We start from the raw sequence: 23,813 nt of genomic DNA on the forward strand, positions 1-23,813 counted from the left end.
GATTTCATTGTAGTTTTGGTAATTTTATTTTAATAATTAATAACGTTTCCGTAAAATCAAAAAAATATTCAAAAAGATCGCTTGTGACTTTAATAAAGGCTACTAAGCAACCGGCCATTGCATATTAGGGCAAATTATCACTTTTTCTGTGTGATTGGTTTTTGAAAAATAAGAAATACCGTCACACAGCACTGAGTTAAAGCCCCCCGATAATTTTGTACTACGCAATTGCTTGTTAGCTCAGTTTTGCTTATTGAACCTCAACTTTTCATGCATTGTGCTATAAGGGAACTTATAGTCTATAAATACAGGGTGGGCCATATAGCGTTTGCTTTTTGAACCACCTATTTTTTTGAGAATGGTAACACAAATGACATGTCAAATGTGTTTATAATTTACTTAAAGGTTTGACATTTACGAAATGGGTTGCTATACGCTTGAAGAAAATTGGGAAATATTGAAAACCTATTTCCAAAAAGGTGAGTCTTCTTCTTCTTTCCTGATTTTCACATCGGTGGCTACGTCAATAAACAAAATTGTCGGAGTTGGGGCTCAGAAAATCCACACGTTACTGTAGAGAAGCAAATGCATCCACAACGAGTCACTGTTTGGAGCGGTTTTTGGTCTGGCGGCATCATCGGGCCATTTTGTTTTCGAAAATGAGCGAGGAGCCGCGGTTACAGAAAATGGCGAGCGTTACCGTGACATGCTCAACGAGTTGTTTCCAAAAATTGAAGAGGATGACATGGACGACATTTGGTTTCAACAGGGCGGTGCAACTTGTCACACTGCCAAAGTTACACTCGAACTTTTGGCTACCGTTTTTGAATTCCGATATCAATTGGCCGCCTCGGAGCTGTGATTTAAGCCCGTTGGACTATTTTTTGTGGGGTGCCGTTAAGGACAAATGCTATGCGAACCATCCAGAGACGATTGATGCTTTAAACACGAAATCGAAGTTGCCATTCATGAAATTGGAGCCCAAACAATCGAAAATGTGCTTTAAAATTGGGTTGATCGAATGGCCTACTGTAAAGCCAGTCGTGGCAATCATTTGAACGATATTATTTTTCATTCATATATTTAATCCTAAAATCGTATCTGACTGAAAGATCATTTTACGTGAAAGTGAAAGATGAAACATCTAGCATTGCATACATCAAAGCTGGGGTACCTCAAGGAAGCGTACTCGGTCCAGTTCTTTATACTATTTTCACATCAGATATGCCAGTAACTGAAAATATACTTATTGCAACATATGCTGATGATACCGCTTTTCTTGCTTCAAGTTATTCTCCAACCGAATCTACCTCACTAGTACAAATTGCATTGAATTACTTGCAGGTCTGGTTAGACTGCTGGAAGATTAAAGTTAATACCAACAAATCTGTACATGTTTTATTTACACTACGGCGAAATGACTGTCCTGACTTGCAGATCAATGGAAACATTATTCCTAAATGTAACAGTGTAAAATATTTAGGCTTACACCTAGACAAGCGATTAACATGGAAGTGTCATATACAAGCTAAAGCTAACCAATTAAAAATTAAAACAAGAAAACTCTATTGGTTGCTTGGACCTAAGTCACCACTTTACCTTGAAACCAAATTATTATTATACAAAGTCCTATTGAAGCCAGTATGGACATATGGCGTACAACTTTGGGGAACAGCCTCTAATTCTAATATAGAAATCTTACAAAGATATCAGTCGAAAACCCTTCGATTGATAACGAGTGCACCCTGGTTCATTACCAATAAAGCCATTCATTCAGACTTACATATTCGTTTCATAAAAACTGAGATTAAAAGATTCAGTACAGCATATTTGCAAAGGATAAGTTATCATGAAAACCCGCTTGCAATAACTCTCTTAGATGAAACCAATGAAATAATAAGACTGAAAAGACAACATGTTTTAGATCTCCCATTTCGTACCTAATCACTATTATTAATAAGTTTACAACATATTCATATAACGTTATCACATGTATAGCCTTAACTTGGTATAAATATATGTATTACATATAAGTATATTATTATTGTTTTCACTGGAGATCAATAATACATGTCAAATAACCACAATGTTATATAATTTGCTTATTGTTCTTAGAATAGATTGCAAATAAAAGTATTAATAAAAAAAAAAAAAATACCAGTCTAACGGTTAGACTTGATAGAAGTGAAACCTTCCGTAAAACAAACTGAGAGAGAATAAGACGAAAGCAGCATTAGGAGCGGGATAATTATAGGTTCATTATAATATTGCTATAAAGTTCATATTTTATTTTCTTCATTTTATCATTATTCATCCTCAATGTTTTCACTTTCAACAAATGATACGAGTGGCTTATGATAGATAAAATATGATACAAATGCTTTAGTTTCGATGTTGCCAAAAAAAATACCCAAACGGACCGAAGAAACAGACTTACAAATTTCTTCCATTTTCGTCTACTTGTATTCATATAAAAATTTATGTCTCTTCCCACCAAAGCTAAATGTATTAGTATATTTCTTCTTGTATTTATTCAAGGCTGAAATGCCGGCGGTACTGCAATACCGGGTCAACCCGTGGCAGAGGTGGAGAGCAAGCCCCTAAAACACTCCGCGCATTTCCAAAAACCAGTTTAACTTTGTTGTCCTCCGATGGAGGATCTATAAGATGTTAAGCTGATAACCACACTACCTAGTCAATACATTTTAAATAATAAACCTAATAAACCTTTTGAAAATTACACGCTCACAAAAAAAAAATTAATGTACGAAATATTTATACCGATTCACTTAAACTGACTTTCAGTATCTAAACCAAAAATAGAAAAGCCAAAAAACTGTTTTCAATAAATAATCAGAAATGTCCTACAATGCATATTTCAAAAAAAAAAAAATTTTATTTCTTGTGATTCGAACCAAGAATTTTGGATCGGAAGCTCACATTGCTAGCCGCTCGGCTATCGCGCCATACTGTCGGTGCTGGCCTAAAAGTTATTTAGTTCGTCGCTACGTTTATTATATGTTGTAATTCGTTTCACTTTTTCCCAAATCACTCCCAACGATTCTAAAGAAGTTTTCACTTCAAAAATTAATGTACGAAATATTTATACCGATTCACTTAAACTGACTTTCAGTATCTAAACCAAAAAACTGTTTTCAATAAATAATCAGAAATGTCCTACAATGCAAATTTCAAAAAAAAAAATTCCATTTTCGTCTACATGTATTCATATAAAAATGTATGGCTCTTCCCACCAAAGCTAAATGTATTAGTATATTTTTTCTTGTATTTATTCAAAGCCGAAATCCCGGCGGTACTGCAATACCGGGTCAACCCGTGGCAGAGAAGGAGCAAGCCCCTAAAACACTCCGCCCATTTCCAAAAACCAGTTTAACATTTGTTGTCCTCCGATGGAGGATCTATCAGATGTTAAGCTGATAACCACACTACCTAGTCAATACATTTTAAATAATAAACCTAATAAAACTTTTGAGAATTACACGCTCACAAAAATTATTTACATCAACATATAATATAATGCTTCGTAACTAAATAACTTTTAGGCCAGCGACGACAGCATGGCGCGGTACCCGAGCGACTAGCAATGTGAGCTTCCGATCCAAAATCCTTGGTTCGAATCACAAGAAACAAGAAAAAATAAAATTAATTTTTATTTAGTTCGTCGCTACTTTTATATCAACATATAATATAACGCTTCGTAGCCAAGTTGGTCGCTTTTTTCGTTTCACTTTTCCTCAAATCACTCCCAACGATTCTAAAGAAGTTTTCACTTCAAAAAAATTCATAAATGACAATGTTCAATTTTCAAAATAAAAAAAAAAGTTTGAAAAAATATTGATTAGTTTTATTTTTATAGCCAATTCAAAAAGCAAATTTTACATGGCCCACCCTATATGTATGCCGTCGTTGAAAGAAATTGCCTGATATTCTTAAAATTTGGTGTTGAACTTTCCGGGCGACTCCATTTTTGTAGCCGATGTGATTTAAATTTCGGCTGCCATTAGCAAAATCTTCAACTGACTTAAAAACTGACTGACTTTTTTCTTTATTTGCCGGCGCCATATCTTGTTGGGAGATAGACTTCCTGTTAATGTATTCACTGCATCTTCCAAGACATTTTCTTGGCATACTTTTACTTTATTTTGTACGCCCTTTTTGTAATAATGCAACGAAGTGACTCTTCGGGATATTCGCTGCTGGATGATCAACACTCTGAACCCTCTTTACCGAACTTTTCACTTCATATAAAGCGTAAACTTTGTAATTTTCTTGTAAGATTTTTTAATTTTATAGGATTTGTTGGCGGAGTTAAGAGACCAGTGCACATCACCTGCAAAAACTTTTACATGGAGGTCATCATGCACCAATCATGATATGGATCTAGGATCTAACTCGCTTTATTTTTTTAGTACCATAACTGCTATAGCCATGTTAATGTTTAAGTCAAACTGAGTTGGATTTATTTTGGAATAAAACATTTTTCGCAAACATTGAATTTAAAATTTAAAAGCCAACTGCTTTGGAAATCCTGTAACGGAACATAAGATTGAAGTATAAATTCTGCGTTCTAAGTACTTTACAAAGTAACTGGGAAACTCGTCCTGAAGGTCGACTAAAGGAAAAAAAATAATTAAAAAGCAGTAATCGTCTTTCCCAGTAATTGGTTTCGTGAAAATTTATAGTGCAGTATAAAGCTTGATTGTTTTGAACTGGGCAAAGTCACTGCGGTGACATTGTTGAAGGCAAAATGAGTTTTGGGACAGTTTAAGCTTGATGAGATTGTCAAGGCTACTTTTATCTGAGAAAGTTTACCACAAGCGGCTCCTCTTCCTAATTCATTCGGATTAATTCTGCTTGTTTTTTAAGAATCGGTTTAGCATTAGTTTATTAAACTTATTTTTCTATAATCATCTTCCCAAATTCAATGCCAAATATTGAAAATTGAGTGAGTGACATTGAGTCTTCGGAGGTGTCTCGAAAAAAACTTGTTTTATATTGTGCACCATAACTCGGAACAGAATCAACTGAAGTCAGAAAATCGAAATGAATGTGTCGAAGGAGATGTTTCTCCAGGTTAAATTTTTCCATTTTTCAATTTTTTTACACTTAGAAGCCAAAAAAACGTTTAAAAAATATATAATAATTTTCTGTTGTAATACTGGAATTTATTACAAAAGAACAAATCTCATCGAGATACCCAGAGAATTATGTAGTCTAGCAAAAATTAAGTTTTGATGTTCACGGACTTTGTATATGATAAGTTTCAGGAAACCGCTTTAAATTCGAGCAGGAGAACGCCCCGACTTGGTGCAGCGCACGCCTCAAATACTCATAACTTACTCAATTTTGCTCCTTTGTCGACTTGATATTTTCACATACATAATATTCTCAAGATATATTGAATTAATTTAAAAAAAATGCAAAAACTTTTATAGAAGATAATAGAATTAATAATATCATTTGTTGAATCTTAAGCTTAATATACTATAACAATCAGAGTATGGCTTTAAGCTAACTATTTAAGAGCGCTAGAAATTCGATGAAGAATTAATATCTCATTATTTGAGATAATTCCGTACTTGAAGCCTCATGACGTTGTTTTTGATATAAAATTATTTAATCCTCATTCTACCTCAATAAATTTCAACCGGTCACTTTGTTCTTTGCGGCCAAATGAAAATTGATATATTCGAATTTACCACAATCCAATGCCGCAAATTAACTGTGGCGGCAAATCTTGCATTCAAAAATTATGGTCAATTCAAACATTTCTCACGTTAAATATAGACGCATACGTGTAATAAATATTACGCACTTATACAGGGTCTTTCAAGTTGCAGATGTGTTTTTAAATTCATTGAAAATTAAACTGCTTTCAATTATATTTAAAATTAAGCTTAAACTTTAAGAAGCAATTCGTTTACTGTTTAGTTGTTAGTTGGGCAGCAGATTGAAGCCTATCGGTGAATCCTCTCATGACTGAGCTCATCCTATTCAGGAGGAAATATAAAATACCCAGATTTCAACTCCTCTCAATAGAGAGCTCTGTTGGTACTTTCCGACATGGTGAAATACCTTGATAGCAAGCTTCAAGTAAGCCCAACATTGTGGAAAGATAAGAAAGGCAACTATCGACTTCTATGGATGCAAGAGTACTACTGATAGGGCCTTTCGCCTAGAGTTGTATTTTGGCTCTATAGTACCATTATAAAGCCAAATTTGTAATATGGAGTCATTGTCTATTAGAACGCACTGGAGAAAATGGCGTCAATGAAGAATTTGGAGAAAAATTAAAAGCCGGTATCAGGCTGGAATCAGTGGGGCGCTTCGAACTACTACTCCTCTAGCACTCAACGCAATGTCAAATGTGGTACCTGTATACATCGCGGGCAATACTCATATTCCATCAAAGGAGAAGTGGACGGGATACAACACCTGCCTCCAAGTGTTTATGAGCCTTATGAAGGCTCAAATTCAAGTTACCGGATCACTGCAGTGTATCCCAAGCAGAGGTAGCCACAATCAAAGAAAGAGCTGATTGGTACTCACTTATGTAATAACTTAAAAAAAAATAAATATTAGGGTTCTGGGCTCAATAAAGGCATTCGAGGCTGGTAAGGAATGAATGACCCCATTTTATTTCATATCCGAATTCTTTTACCTAAGGCTAATCTGGGTACCTGGTCATAGCGACATTGCGGGAATTTGCAAGGTGGATAAGCTGGCCAGACAATAAACCTGTTGAGTAGTTTCCTCGCAAAAGAGGAGCATTAGCGGTCTGCTCCTGGAAAAATGGTCTTCGCGTTAACTCAGCGAGCGCTGGGCAAGTAGACAAACTTGTAATGTCTCGAAATCTTTCTGGCCACGTGTAGCGGAGGCGTTCGAGGGATCTTCTGAAGTTAACAGAATCTCAGCTCTCGGATTTGGTGTGTGTACTAACTGCACACTATGTATTACTTCGAGTCCTTTTTGCGTCAGCTGTATGAAGGATGAGGTAGAATCTTCTCAGCACTTTCTCCTTTGCTGTCGTGCTTTCGCGGGAGAAAGATTTAGACATCTTGGCTATCATTTCTTCATTTCTTCATTTCGCAGCATAAAGCGGTTAACACAACCGAAACAGCCATCGTTCGTATTCTACAAATACTCAATCCCTAAAAAACACAAATAGTACAATGGCATTAAGTGATGCGATTTATGGCTGAATTCCTCCATAATATCGCGAAATTTGTTTTCTGAGAAGTCTGCTGGTAAGCCCGCAGATAAGTTTCAGTGAAACTTTAATTCACCGGAAAAATGATAGAAGCAGATCACAATTGACGCCAAAGCTTAACAAGTGATTATCATCATTCAATTTAGTTTATTTGCTTGTTTCAGCTCAAACCGAAATGTACTTCGTCTGAGAAGATGAGATGAACTAACGAATTTTCTATGTTGTTTCTGATGATCGCACGAATCGCCCGATTTGAGTGCTTAAATTCTGGCACCATCTGAATTGTGTAATCATTATTGATAAAATCCGTATGCATTTTCCATATTTGATGATTGCAGAGCTCTATTAAGTTGACAAAGGGTCAACTTCTTTAATACTTTCTGCAGCGATATTCTTCAGTCTAACCACCGCCCCGTGAATCGTGAGTTAAAAAATTAATTCGCTTTAAAGAAAATCTATAAATATCTTAGGATAGAATATGGAATGCATGCATCTGTGTTTCAAGCGGAGGTGTATGCAGTTCAAGAAGCGATGAACTTTGTTATGGAAAACCGATGGAGAGGTAGATCTATATGTGTCTGCACAGACAGCCAAACTGAGCTCATGGCCCTAAACAGCCCCCCAACCGCATCAGTGGTAGTCGAACTCTGCCCAGCTTGTGAAGAGGAGGATGAGACGGCAGACCACTTCCTGTGCGTCTGCTCCGCCTTCGCTCGAATCAGGTTTGAGGTCTTTGGCACTGATATGTTAAGAAAGTGCTCCTTGGCACCACAAGATCTACTCAGATTTCTTAGGAGATCGGGTAGATTTAAAGAAAATTAAAAGGGAAAAAAAAGCTCTAAAACCCTTTTAGGTTTTTTTTCATGAAATTAACCACATAATGTAGCTTTACATATGTATTTTGTAGTCGGGAATAAAACACCCATTGCTTAATAGCGTAAAATTATACATCTGTCTACTTGACAAATGTCCAAGATGGCATAAGAAAAGGTAGGAATTATTCACTACTACTGACATTAAGGCGTTACTTTTGAAAGACTTTTTATTTTCCGTTTGGGGCTCCTGTTTGAGTATAATGATCGAAAATATTGAAAAATTTTCGAAGCTGAGGGTTTTCACATATCCACAATTTTCCTAGTGAAACTTAAATATATTTTTACGGTATTATTATTTTATCGAATTGATGATATGCTGGTAAACACCATTCAAAAGAATCGAACAGTGGCAACTTTCGAAACAAAACACCACTTAAATTGCAAATCGAACTTGAAGGACCCTGTATTTTTTAGGCCCATTTGTTATACAACATGAACATAAGCATATATATATTTATTTATGCACGCCATTAATTTGTGTGCATTTAATGTTTTTTTTTTTTGTTCTGTATTACTGCCAACATAAATCGTCATAAATCAGCGCATTAGTTTTGGATCGTTGGCTAGGCAATGCCACACCGTTGCATCCAATCGCTTAAATTGAATGGATAAATTGCAGGCGGCAGTAGTAGGCAAAAGTATCAGCCTGCAAAATCGTTTCACAGGTGCCCAAATACTGGCTACATCGTTTGTTGGTTGCACTTGCATGACCATAATTTTCACAGATTTATTTCACTTAATGCACGCATTGTTGGCAAAAATATTCGATAAATTAAATAAAAGACAATCATTTAAATGTGTGTATACATGTATGTGAGAATGTGTGTGTATGTGTGTCTACACACTATATTCCCAAAGCAATTTTCGCCACGCGCTACGATCAATAGTGCCACGCCATTGGTTGGGTTATTACCTGTAAATAATTGCAACTCATTGTCGCCCAATCAAGCCGCATTTTTGCTTGCAATGCAGTTAAAATTAATGCAACGAAATGTTGCCATTCACGCATAATGCTTGTTGATTGCATCAAACTACAATTATATTAATTAACATTATAAAATATATGTATCAGTTTTATTTACAATATTTCATTTGTTTGTAAATAAATTCGTAAAAGCAAACAAAAGCCCCTGCAATGCATTTGTAAATAATAAGTGGCGCTAAAGTAATCCTCCTATTAGAAAATGCTATAAATTTTGCGATTGGCCCCTAATGTCAGTTCTGTTTTGACATTTGTGTAGTAAACACATGCGAAATACAAGTTAATAAACAATGTTACGCTACATTGCTCCAGAACGCGGAAAATTGCTGACTATTTATTTGACCAATAATCGGTCGGTGACTTTGGCACAAAGTGAATGTCGTCGCAGATTTCCTCTCCGTCCAACGGCTACTGGTGAAACACTGCGACGTTTGGCCGCTCGCCTTGAAGAGACTGGCACAACACGAGATGCTGGCCAGGAATATTGCTGCTGTAGCCGAGGATGTCATGGCAGCGCCGTCGACATCGACCAGACGACGTGCCACGCAAATGGGTATCAGTCGACGGTCTTTACAGCGAATTTTGGTACAAGATTTGAAGATGTTTCCGTACAAAGTCCAGACGGTGCATCAGCTGTTAGCTGCTGACCGCCAATCGCGTCTAACATACGCTCAAGCCGTCCTTAATAACCACCAATGATGAAGATGATTTTTCATCGAAAATAATCATGAGTGATGAGGCCCATTTCCATCTTAGCGGGTACGTAAATAAGCAAAATTTACGCTTCTGGGTCACTGAAAATCCGCGTGTAACCCACGAAGAGCCATCACACCCGCTCAAAGTCACTGTATGGTGTGCTGTTTTCGCTAGAGGAGTCATCGGACCTTTTTTCTTCGAAGACGTCGCGGGCCAAACGGTTACTGTGAATGGTGAGCGCTACAGAGCAATGATCAACAAGTTCATTTTGCCGCAACTTGATGAATTGGGATAGGAAAACATATGGTTCCAACAGGACGGTGCAATGGCACACACTGCACGTGCCACAACCGATATGCTGAAGGATGCATTTCCCGGGCGCCTAATCTCCCGTTTTGGCGATTTGCACTGGCCATCAAGATCGCCTGATTTGACCGCTCCAGACTTCTTCTCTTGTGGGGCTTTTTGAAGTCGCGGGTTTATGTCAACAAGCCTCAGACTCTTGCAGCTCTTAAAGACAATATCCGTCAAGAATGTGAGGACCTATCGCCGGAAGTTTTGGCCAAAGTGAAGGATAATGCCATAAAAAGGGCTCAAATGGCAATCAACTGTGGCGGCGGCCATTTACATGACAACATATTCTCGACTTGATGTAAAAAAAATTAAAAGACCAAATAAAAATAATCCACAAGAAGAATCAAAGTTTTTTATTTTTTTTTAAATTACAGCCAAAAAACATCGCAAGGTTACTTTTGCGCCACCTTGTATATACAGTTGTGGACATAACAAGTTGAAGAGCATGGACAATTTCCGCTTTAGCTGCATTACTTTCTTATTAACGAATATTTTGGTAATATTTTTGGTTAATAATTCTAATATAGTCGCACATGTCAACGAGTACATTTTCATTTGGAAATTCCGCTGAATTGAAAAAAAAAATTCTTTGGTCAATTTTCTTGTTTACATTGGACCAGCTGTTGTAGAAATATCAAAATTTTACCTTTGAGTTTGGCAACATATGGAACCCACGATTACAATTTTTTGTATTCGTAGAAGACATTCGTATTGGAAGGTTTTCCACAATAGATTCTATGAAAGGGCTGAATATCACAGTTTAACGTATATGCATACACTGAATTACATACTATATAAGTATATTAGCAACATAGTTGTAGTCAATTTGCTGTTGAAGTTGAAATCCAACATTTATTATTTTTAATCAGCCGGTTGTCTGAGGTTCTTGTTACGTATTGCGCGCCATCTAAATCTAATAAATTTTACAAAATCAAAGATTTTTTTGGCTTCTTATATCCTGATTATTAACACAATGATATCTTCATTTTTCCGTCATTGTCCTTACTGTGTGCATTTCTGTAGTCCGTAGTAATTTTTTTGTCTTTGAATAAATATGAAACTCACTAATTGCTAAGTGATGTTGAAAATAGTAACCACGCAACAACAAAGAAGACCTTGATGACTCCGATGAATATGGCAGCAGTGGCAGTGTATCGCATTTTATTGAGGAGGAAACGAAGCAAAACACTGCCTGTTACCACAAAGCTTTAGGCTTATATGTATGCAATTTTATATACAGTGTGCAACACAAAAAAAAAAAAAACTGCCCAGCAATGATCCCAGATTTTTTTCAATACCAACTAACGAAATTTACCCTTACACATTTTTCGTTTTAACTTATTTCTTGAGTTTAAGTTGAATTTTGAGCCCTACTATATTGGGAGAATAATAGTATGAGTTTCTAGCAAATAATATATTTTTTTAATATATTAATATTAATATTTTAGAAGAATATTTCCCATTGTTTTCCCCCATAGAAGTACTGAACAGATCTTGTATCTAAAATTTAAGAATCACATAGTTTTATCTATAAACTTAGCCTAAAAATGTACAAATGTGTGAAAATCTTGCCCTACCCTAAAATAAAAAATAAAAATAAATGAAACTCCGACCTAAGCTTACAAATAGCCGATACAGGTCTATATTTATATTTTTGCTCCCTCTACCAGAATCCGTTACCGGCATTTTGATATTTTCGTAAAAAGTTTGATGCATATCGCACGTATTAAATAGTCCTTATAAGCTTTCGAAGATAACCAAATTGACAGGAATGCTTATTGAATTATTAAAAGACTCAATACATACTCATATGTCATTCAATGAATAATTAGGTTTTATTACGACATGTCATCAAAATTATTGGCTTCGAAAGTTAGTCAAGTTAGTTAATCAAATCAGTACCATGCAATTATCCTGATTAAATTTCAAACGGTTCTATGCAAGGGTGAAACTAACCTTATTTGATTACAAAAACGTCTAAAGCCATCTCTCTCAATTATGATGAAGCTGGTGATTTCACTTAATGTTTTTCTCGTTAACTCAACAAATTTTGCGGCATACCAAATTCACAATAGGGGAAGCAACGTGCAACTTTTCGTACTTTCGAAAGCTACTTGAAAGTCCACAAAAGGACGGTTTGTACTATGAGTTATATGCTACCAAAAAAAATTATAATTTATTCAAGCTAAAAACACTTCATTGAAAATACTAACGAATAAAATGACTTCATCACCAATTTCAACACCTCAACAAAAAAGCTTTCATTTACTTGCTCCATAGCAAAGTTACTCATGCGACATGTTGACCAGGTGAAGAGTGCCAAATGACGGTGGTCAGCGCTCAACACCGGTTAACTGAACATCCAAGTAGCTAGGCCTTTACACCGCTCAGTGTCAGTGGCAGTGATGCCAACAATGTTGTCAATAGCGATGTGGTCAGCCCGAATATGCAGAGCACGTACAGCCACATTTTTCTGTTGAAATATCTACATTTACATACAAATGGACATATCCATATACATGCACAAATACTTTTACAGTTAAACTTAGTTCGTGGGTATACGATATATGTTAATATATTTATACATATATATTTATATATGTATGCTAAAATACTTGTGTGCAGAAGCAGTGCTTTTAAATACGCAAGTACTGGCTTTTGTTAACTTGCGGATGAAGTGTGCGTGAAATGCGGTGGCAAATAGAATGTTAAATCAGAAATAATGTTATTATTGTACCCAAACATGCATATGATAGTACATATACTTACATATATATATATGTTTATATGTAACCAACTACTCCGTATGCGTTACGTGTATTTAAAGCATTGTTTTTTTTTTTTAAATTATGTATACATAGTTTGTGGTCCAGTGACCTTTCGTATTTGCTTCAACCAGCGAAAACCGGCTTTTTACTATATGTATTTAATCTTTTTTATATTTTAATTCTTATTTATTTTTTAATCTTTACGTCGCACATATTAACAACTGTGTTTGATCTGATTTTATTTTACCTAATATAAAAAAATTGTTTTTCCAATTTACTAGAGTTTAATGCTTTTACAATACCGCAAACCGTTGCCAAATTACACTCGGTGGTCCAAAAATGAGATCAAGTTACGAGTACTCAAGCTAATAGTATGCAGGCACATTTGAGTTTTTTTTTTTTGTATCGATCTTGTGCATTTTCTCAACATAGCGAATGCTCGATCTTTGCATTTCGTTTGGAAGAAAATACCCAAAACCACCAGAAAAATAAATTGTCAAAAGTCAAAGGAATTTTTTTGAATTTTGAACGTATTCATACTTCTACTTCATAGCCAAATATAGTTTACCAAACAAAAAGAGGTCACACGCAGCTGAATCGGGCGAGTAGTTATAGTAGTTGATGCACAGCATGTAATTTTTAGCCAAAGAGTCCATTATTGGTGTTAAACGAGGAGCTTACAATAAGCGTCGACTTCCAATTTCAAGGCATTATGACTGAGAATAAAGAATTCGCGACAGCAACATGAGAATACAGCAATAAATTTTTGAATAATTTCCAAGCCACACAATGAAGGCATTGACTACTTTAAGGAATTCACGCAGAAATGCAACGTTTTTTCGTTTACAGCAAATCTTGGCCGACACACACCATTGCCATCCTTCAAAGCTCTCTTCGTTACTCTTGCATAAATGTATCTATTAAATCTAAAGTCATGAATTTTCGACACTATATTCTTGATGGAGGGCTCCACTGATTAACTAAGATATGCAGGCAGTCGGGAAACTTTTGCGATAGCTTATGGGTCGAAAATTTCTGAAGGTGTTAATAGACTGTCGCCTACTTACTATTGGTGATTCATCAGCTCTTTAAACTTGTGGAGGGGGCTTCTGATGTATCAAAGAGGCGATTCAGCTTCCAGCGTATGTTTACTGAGCTTGTGCCATCCGCATCAACTTAACTGAAACTTCTTGCTGAGAATTATTTTATGAGGTGTACTTAGCCGGAAATTTAAAGAGCTCGCAGGAGAGATGTTGTTAGAGCGACATCACAAAACATGCATGTCTACCATGACGGTCAGTCCTGAGCTCGGACAAATGTATATGTTGTTGTTTTACAATGTATAGAATTAATCCCTGCCAGCCAATTTAGATCAATGTACTAAGTTTGATCCTGGAGTACGAACCATATTTTATGTATTTATATGATAGTTGTGGAACAACATCAAGACGCACGACACAAATTGGATGAGAAGCTCTGCCAATCACCTAACATATATGTACGCGCCCATTATTTATTTTATTTTATTTATTTAGTTGTACGTAAGCAGTAATAGAATTAATTAACGTCTTTATAACCTCTTAACTACGGTTCTCTGACTTTGTTGCGGGTGCCGCCAGCTGGCGATGTGACGATTTTGTTTCGGCTCTGTTCTTTGGTGGCAATTTCAGTGGTATGCAATTCGGAGGAGTTAAAACTATCGAAAGTAACCCTTTACAACTTATGTATTATCGGCATTGATAATACCTGGATTTAGATGTCTAACTTCAGCTTAACTTCTTTCGTTCATGTGCTAGCAGTGCTAGAAAGTTCAGAAAGGTTCGCCTTGAAACATATGACATCAGAGTTATAGCCGGATATCCCTAATTTTAAGTATGTTCAAGAGGCGCATTTCTAATTGGCCTGACTTTAAATCCGTTTAAAAAACGCGTAACTAGTCACTTGAAAACCTTTCTAATAGCTTTAAAATATTTCAAGTGCATCTCAAATGCACACTTATTAGTTTCGCGAGTTTTGCCTGCTTTTACTTGTAATTCTAAGTATTACAATTTTATTGGTGATCCTTGATTTTGGCACAGTTTTAGGCTCAGTCCTTCTAAATGTGCTGTTTTGAAAGGCATTTAGAAAAGTATAAAAGTAAGATGGCACCAAAATGGATCGCTGTGGTCAGAGTCTGAACCCTTTCTAACAGCATCCATCTAGCCGAAATCATTGCAAGCAAATAGAAGACAAGCTTAGATAGTTCTTCACCCTATTCGATTGGCACATCAAAGTCACCACTTTGGAGCTTATGGAACCACTCAAAACATTATAGTTCCCCGGCAAATATTTTTTGTAAGCTTTCACAGGCATTTTATAAGATTTTGCATCAAAGCACTTCAGAGGGTGTTGAAATCGGTAAAATTCGTTGAACATTGAATGTCGGTAGTAGGATTGAAAATCATTCCAAAATCAATCGGTTGATGTCATTCGAAAATTAATACAATTTTATCTAGTGCCACTATTGTGTGGATTACGCTTCAATAAGTATAAAGCTGGTATTTTCGCATTATCCCACAGTGTACTTGCGCCAAATTTTTTGCTGCTTCTACATGTTTGCGAACAATAAAGCCGCACGAAATACACCAATATAATAAATTGCGAACACAAAACTCCTTGTATCGCCAATATTATACACAAAATCATTAAGTAAATCAACAAAAAATATGTTTTCCGCATATTTATGACTAAAGAATTGGCTTATAAAAGCACCATTGCATGTTGCAATGCGATTTTTTTCGAAGAGCTTCCCAAATATGAATTAATTTTACAAGCGACATGTCAAAAAAAGTTAAACACAAAAAAATATTTGCTGTTTTTATGTCAGTTTATTGTATTTGCGCGCTTTGTCTTATATTTACAAGTATTATTTTATTTGTGCTTTTTTTTCTTTTTTGGCGCTAACCAACCTATACCTATATCTCATCAACACAGCTGCAGTGGCTTGCGCTTGCGTCCATTAGGCTGTCTCCCACAGAGGCATGCCAATAACATTCATAGTCATTGTCAACTATCCCCTGCTGCTAGATTCACAAGGCCATGAGTGATTTTTTTCACAACACTTTTATTTAACAATCCTCACACCGCCTTCTTAACACCTCCACTGTCAAATACAACAATTTCATGGTGAAGTGAGTTTTTGCGAGACTGCCCACCCCAATAACCGAAATTGGGACGAATTTCTGACATTTGTTGTGGCCAACAATGCCACACAGGTGGATGTGTCACAGATACACATACAAGTAGACTTTCGTGCCCTACAAGAAAAATAGAAACTCATGAATCAATCGGGCATATCAAAAGGATTATAAAAAACTCTTCTATTAGCTGTAAATCTTCAGATATCAGAGCATTTCTCTCATAAAATACAAAAGCTTTTTGAATAAATGAGTATTTTTTGTTCTACGTGGGCACACTGGGAGGCGTTTAAAAGTTACCTAAAAAAATATTCCAGATCCCATGAATTCGGTGCGTTTCATAACTCATTATCAGTGAATTTTGGAGCTCTTTGGAGCTTTATTTTACATTTTTTCTTATTTTTGGTGCTGGATTTCAGAAAGCTTTATGCACAATTGGTGCCGCATTTGTTAACAATAGAACAAAAACACAGTCGAATACGACTTTCTCAGAAACATCTTGAGCGTTTTAACAAGGATGAAGTGAATTCTGCACATCGATTTATCACTATGGATCATACTTGGATATATTCTCATGATCCTAAATCAAAACAAGAAGCTAAAGAGTGGTATGAACCTGGTTCTTTGGCTTCGAAACGCGTTTGTGTAAAGAAATCGGCAAATTTTGTTTGCGGATTACTTGCAAACTGGTAAAAAAATAAATTCTGAATATTATTAGAATATTTTAGACCAGCTAAAAGGAAAAGTTCGTGAAAAACCCCCAGTTTGCAAGCGGACAAAAATATTTTTGCGCCTCCATATATATACTGCGAATCGAGAGAATTTTGACAATGGCTAAAATCCATGCATTAAAGTTCAAATTATTGAAGTACCCAGCGTATTCACCAGATTTGGCTCCTAGCGGGACCATGTGTTTCCAAACCTAAAAAATAGTGTGCGTGGCAAGCGTTTTTTCATCAAATGATGAGGCCATAACAGCAGTGGAAACATATCTTGCAGCCGTTCTAGATTCTCACTTCAGGGATGGAATCCATAAATTGGAATCTCATTGGAACAAGTGCATTGAGGTTCAGGGAGGCTATGCTGAATAACAAAGTGTATTTGTGTGTGTAAGCCATAAAATTGTGTTTTTCTTATCGAACCGCAAAACTTATTGAACAACCTACACTGAACTGGTCTAGCTTTCCACACTTTCTATACCTGGTTGAGCTAGGATCTATCAAAAAAGAACCACAAATGTTTGAAACAATTTTATATAAATTAGTGCATCTGCCTGTTATTCCGGTATTTCCAAAAATTCCTTCCGCGCATCGCTATCCTCTTCCATGCGCTTTTAAAGGGACAGATACTTGTAAACGGCTATATTTGCCCTGATTTTCATTAAATTTTTTTTCAAAATTGGCATATATTCATACATTAAAATAATATAAATTTTTCTTTTTTTTAATCATTTAAAATTTACACTCAATTCTTCTAGGAAGGTCGCAGCGGGGCTTCTCAATCGGCGGGCATTGTAGCATCGGCGTCAGAGACCTAAATACAAAAAAACCAAACATTTTTTTGTTTATTAATGTCATAATTTTTATGGTATATGAATTAAAAAATGGGAAAAAAATGGCAGAATAAAGTGCTTAAAAAAAATTAATTTTGGGGCGAATTTTCCTAATAATTTTGCTTCGAAAAAGTTATTTTTTCGAAAAATTTTTTAAAACTTTAAATTTATATAGAAAATAATATCATATAAAGGATGTGTGCAAAATTTCAAGAAGATCGGTACGCCAATTCGAAAAATATAGTTTCGAGAAAAATGCGTCTAAAGTTTGAATACATACGTAACTATACCCCTCCCAGTGCTCGAACGCAAAGAATAGAGTCGTCACGGATGCAATAATATAATATAAGAAATACTTAAATTTACGTTCTAAAAAATGTTTGACATATTCTTAAAGGAGTATACCTATTAACATTTTATGACAAAAAAAAATGTTTTTTTCAAAATTTTACAGGTATCTGTCCCCTTAAAGTCACGCCATATAACTTATGGGAAATATTTAACATCTTAATAGTGTTAAATATTAACACAATAACGGTTTTCACTGCTCCACATTGTCACTAGCTCGCTCCACTTTTTTCACATGCGAACGTACCATGAAGCTTCTGGCACCTAGATCCTGTTAGGCCCAGGTTTTCCATTAAGAAGTCAAGCCCACGATTGAGTTGCTCGGCAGTGGCACGGCTTCTTTAAGGAGCTGTCGCTGTTATCCTAAAGAAATATACAAAAGTATTAGCAAAAAGTATTAAATAAACATTCATTTCAAATAAACAGTTATTCTTATTAAAAAAATAAGTAAATAATTGGCGCATACATTTTTGTTAGGTGTTTCGCCGAACTCCTGCTCCTATTTGTGGTAGGCGTCGTGATGTTTTTTCCACAAATGGAGGATTTTGCAGTTTTACGCCACCTCCGCATGGCAGATGGTTTTTTGTGAGCAAGTTTTTGCATGGCAAAAATACACTCGGAGCGCTCGGGCGACCGCTATAAGAAAAAACTTTTTTAAAAATTTTTCTGTGTCATTCACGGAGATTCGAACATATGCACTCCGGAATGGTAGTCACGAACCAACCCATTCGACTACGTCGACCGTGTTTTACTAACCTTATACAAAAATAAATGGTAAAAGGCACGCACCATTGAACTTAACAGCTTGACTAGTACGTCTTGCTGTTATTCTTTTTTGCTTTGTTTACTCATTTTGATATTTAATTAGACACAGATGCCGCTCTTTATCAGTTTGAATAAATATGAGTAAACGAAGACAGCTGTTTAGTGTTAGTTAACATAAGTTTGTGAATAGCACAATCCTTAGTGCAAATGACAAATATTCTAGACAAAAATATATTAATAATTGTCGAATCGTTTAAAGTTAGTGAATTGCACTACAGGTCGATATCAGCGGCTTTCTCTACAGGGTATTTTGACGCAGTCACTCACAGACTGCCTACCACTGGTGCTGCGTGTCATCTGTCTGCCCGCTGTCAGATACCTGGCTGTAGCTGTTCCCATTATTGTCGTTAAACCGGTTTGTGGCTTGTTCGATGGTAGCTTAAGCAGCACTTTTTTCTTATGCCAGCCGTTCGTTGATATGAAGCAGCAACGCGGAAGTGCTTTTGTGATATTTCATAAATGTTGACGAAAAAATAGTAGCCTACATCCCTGAGGTACAATGTGTTACAATTTGCACATATCTTGCCTTGTCATTTAGCGAAAGGATACGTATATAAAATATGTATGTATATAATATAGGAATTTCATATATATGTATATGTGTTATATGAAACTATTTTTTGTATTATGCGCCTGTATTTATTGAGCTGAATGAAATAACAATTGACGAATTATCCACATACCGGCCACGCAGGTGGTCTATTTTGCTCAAATTTGTATTTATTTTATTTTTTACAATATTACACTTTGTTTGTAGCTGCAGTAAAGCAAGTGGTCGATATTTTTTTGATTGAAGATTCATTAATCACATATCGAGTTTTTATGTTGCACATTTGTGTCTTTCTTTTTTTGTTTTGGTAGGTGTGCATATGTATGTACATACAGTGGGCAGTTTAGCAATTAGCATGCTACGATTGATAAGCATTAAAGCCACATTTATTTAAAAATAATGTGCTTTTATTTCAATATAATTTTCTTCGAATGTTTATTTAAAGGATTAGGTTCTAAGATATTTTTTTTCAGCGCACTGTAGAAAATAGTAAAGCAAATTTTTAATGGCATTCTCAAATTCGCTACTGAAATCGAATTCAAATTTATTAATTAGTTTAAAAGTTAATCTCACATCTTTTGCAGAAATTTTACATAGTTTCATGTAAAAATAGGCTTTTTGAAGCCCTGCCGCAGATTGTTTCTGTGGATGTTCAATTCACAGCTGCCCGCTTGATCACTTTAAAAGTAAGTTTTCAATAAAACTTTGTAAGAACTTCAATAAAGTATTGTATATGAGGGGGGTTCAAAAAATAAAATGGTTTTTCAAATTTCAACTTTCGATTATTCTTTTTTTTATGTTGGTGCACTGACTCGAAGATATGTTCACGGTTTTAGCAATAAAGCGTGTTTAGTTTGTTTGTGACTGGCATAAATAAGACATATGTTTTGCATGTTCAGCGATTTTCTGCTACCGGAAAAAATGGATCAGAGAAGTTGCATCAACTTTTGTGTAAAAAATTGAATTACGTGCTCAAAAACACTCGAAATGTTGGCAGTGGGATACAGTGAGAGTACTCTGAGTCAAACAAATATTTACAAGATTTTCACCGACGGTCTAGAGGATGCGAATGACGACGCTCGCTCTGCATGCCCCAGCACATCAATAGCCGATGCAAATGTTGAGAAAGTGAAGAAAATTGTTATGGAGAATAGTCAAATCACAATTAGAGAAGTTGCTAAGGATGTCAGCATATCGGCATATTGGCATATCGGCATATCGGCATATCCTACTTTGAAGGAGATGAATAGAAATTGGTGAATAAATATTTACCTTATTTTTGAACACACTTCGAATTCTAAAAATCTTATCGCGTGGATACTTTAACACAATATAACATTTTTAAATGTGCCTTTCTCTTTTCTCAATTTGTCTCTCAATATAGCATTTAACATAATAAGAGAAAAAATAATGTTCTTCAAGTTCGCCAAAATTTCCGACAGTTACCCACGCTTCCCCATTTTGGGCTTAAGATATTAATATATAAAAATGACATAAGTCAGAAAAGGTAGAATTGTTTTTCGCAGCTATATAAAATTGTGTACTTTAATAACAATAATTTGATGCATGTTTATTTGAATTTATTATCACTTACATATATGACAATATCAAGACATTTTACTATATTTGCACTAATTTTTTTTTGTAAAAATGTTACCGGCAGTTAGTCCATACGTCAAAAATTTTCTAATTGTTAGCCTCATCCATCTGGATTCACAATAATGGCAGCGCGACATCTTGCAATGTATTGACTATTTGTTTGCTTTTGATTTAAATTTTCTATAATTTTGTAAAAATATATATAGCTCTTACTACTCGTATAAGTAAATCCATATAACACAAACTTTGTACAAGATTTATAAAAATAAGATAACATTTTTCCATCAAACTTTTACACTTTTCAATCAGAATTTTCAGTAGAATTTCTACGTATTTTCATCAAACTTTTACACTTTTCAATCAGCTTTTTCTTTTTTTGATAAATCTTAAATATGTAATTTTATAACCTTTTGAATTTGAATACAAAAAATGCAATTTTGAATTGGGTTATGCATTCGTTATATGAAGAAAATGCACGAGATCCTCAGGAAATTTTTTTTGTTTTAAGTGAACGAAATTTTTTAGCCACTTCCATTTTCTATACTGCAATTTAATGACTCATAAAACTGCATATTTCAGATTTTTCTAAAATAAGATCGGACTGAAAAATTAATAATTTTGATGAAAATACATTGCTTTTTTTTAATTTGCAATAAGCGTCAAACTTGGAAGAATACACTATATTTGCATAAAAAATTATTAAAATTAAATAAATAAAATACAAACAAATTCTTAAAACTTTGATGCGGCAAATACGGATGTTCCCAACGGCTTCGCTGAATTTTGCCCTCAACCTTAATCTCAAAACTAATAAGTTTCGGGTTCCAGTATATTTTCCTTATAAAGGTAAAATCGTATCTTGTCAATCGTATATGTGTAGTTCTTGTCGATAATTTATCTTCTTATTCTTTTATTGTCTCTTCCGGGGTCCATCAGCACAGCATTTTGGGCCTTTTTTGGGGATTTTTTATTTGCAGACAACTTAAACTATTCTTATTAATACATTCTTTAATCAGACTTCAACAACCTTAAGTCATAGGGTGATAGGAATCTACTTCAACTAAATATTAAGAAACGCTCTAATGCGTCATTTTCTAAGTCTAAGCATTTTGAATTAAAAAAAAAAAAATAAATAAATAATTGGCGCGGACACTTCTGTTAGGTGTTTGGCCGAGCTCCTCCTCCTATTTGTGGTGTGCGTCTTGATGTTGTTCCACAAATGGAGGGACCTACAGTTTCAAGCCGACTCCGAACGGCAGATATTTTTATGAGGAGCTTTTTCATGGTAGAAATACACTCGGTTTGCCATTGCCTGCCGAGGGGCGACCGCTATTAGAAAAATGTTTTTATTAATTTTGCTTTCACTGAGATTCGAACCAACGACTTCTCTATGAATTCCGAATGGTAATCACGCACCAACCCATTCGGTTACGGCGGCCGACCAATTTTGAACTATTTATAAATAATTAGCGTCTAAATACTCTTAGTAAAATTAATGATTTGGGAATAGTTCTTAACTCCAGTTAACTTTCAGTTTCTTAGCCATTTAAATTTTGTCATCACCAAACCGTATTCTACACTTGCTTCCTTTGAGCGTTTTTCTTTCGATTTTACTGATCCATCACAAATTACTTCATGTGTACAATTTAAGCTGGAGAGCGCCGTTTATATTTCGGGGCCATATGATCAGTGCGACATCAGTAGACTTGAATGTAAGAAAGAAATTTCTTCGTTTTGCACTCAGATTTTTAAACTCCATTGATCCGATTCCTTCATTCAATGAAGGGTGTAAGTTACAAGATTTAAATTCCTTACAAAGTAGAAGAATTATAAAATCACTCTTCTTTGTTTTTATTATATAATAAATGTGGCATTTGACTCGTCTTTACTTCTATTCGATCAAACCAATTTTTGAATAATAAATCTAAATGAGCCCAGTTAGCAAAAATGCAAAGTAAACGATGGCCATTTGGCTTTAATTCTTGCACGAGCTGTATTTCATAAACACGTAAGCCAAAATCCTTACGTAGAAGTTACCACTTAGTCGAAGTTAAAAACGACAACGAATCGACATTTCGGCAAACCTGACTGAACAGAAATGATAACACAGTTTACAGCCATTTTCAGCTGTCAAACCATAATTATCGATAGCGATAGTTCTTTTGCAGTTAAAAATTAAGAAACACCCGACATATACATATATAATTGGCATATACCTACACCCTTTAAAGGGTGATTTGCTGAGCGCCTCCTCCAATTAAAGGTTTCTTGATGTTCTTGCACAAGTGGTAGGACTTACAGTTTTAAGCCGACTCCGAACGATAGATGGTTTTTTATCAGGAGCTTTTTTCATGTCAGAGGTTTGTCGATGCCTGCCGAGGAGCGATTGCTATTAGAAAAAGGTTTCTCTAGCATTTCATTCAAGCCCCGCGCACATTTGAACCGTAGTCACACAGCGGCCAGTTCGGCTACGGCGACCGCCCAAACCTTACTACGAGTCTGAAAAATCGGAGATACACAGATGATGAGAAAACAAGAAAATTTATAATTTCACGTGCATATGACACTTTTTCTGAATAACAGAAAAGAACTGATTTTTGTCGCACGTACTTCATTTGAAATGTGTCTGTATGAATATCAAATTATTTAATGTGGAGTATTGTAACGGTAATATAACTTTATCGCATATGAACCTGCAGACAAAAACGCCAGCTTTCCAGTAAAAGAGCATGGGGATCTGAAATTGGCAATATTGCACACTTTATCCAAGTCACAAAAGAAAACTTATATTTTCTTTTATATTTTAACTTGAAAAAAAGTTACAAGTAGAAGTAGGATTCATATCAATCAATGCCAA

At 35.3% G+C, this 23,813-nt stretch overlaps 2 pseudogenes; both read right to left on the bottom strand.

Annotated features, from left to right (window-relative positions):
- Positions 1-2,529: 2,529 nt before the first annotated feature.
- On the bottom strand, positions 2,530-2,714 carry LOC129246599 (U2 spliceosomal RNA; annotated as a pseudogene).
- Positions 2,715-3,289: 575 nt separating this feature from the next.
- LOC129246552 (U2 spliceosomal RNA) lies at positions 3,290-3,473 on the bottom strand (annotated as a pseudogene).
- Positions 3,474-23,813: the final 20,340 nt, after the last annotated feature.

The sequence above is a fragment of the Anastrepha obliqua genome, chromosome 4 (genome assembly GCF_027943255.1).
Source record: "Anastrepha obliqua isolate idAnaObli1 chromosome 4, idAnaObli1_1.0, whole genome shotgun sequence".
Classification (NCBI taxonomy): Eukaryota; Metazoa; Arthropoda; class Insecta; order Diptera; family Tephritidae; genus Anastrepha; species Anastrepha obliqua.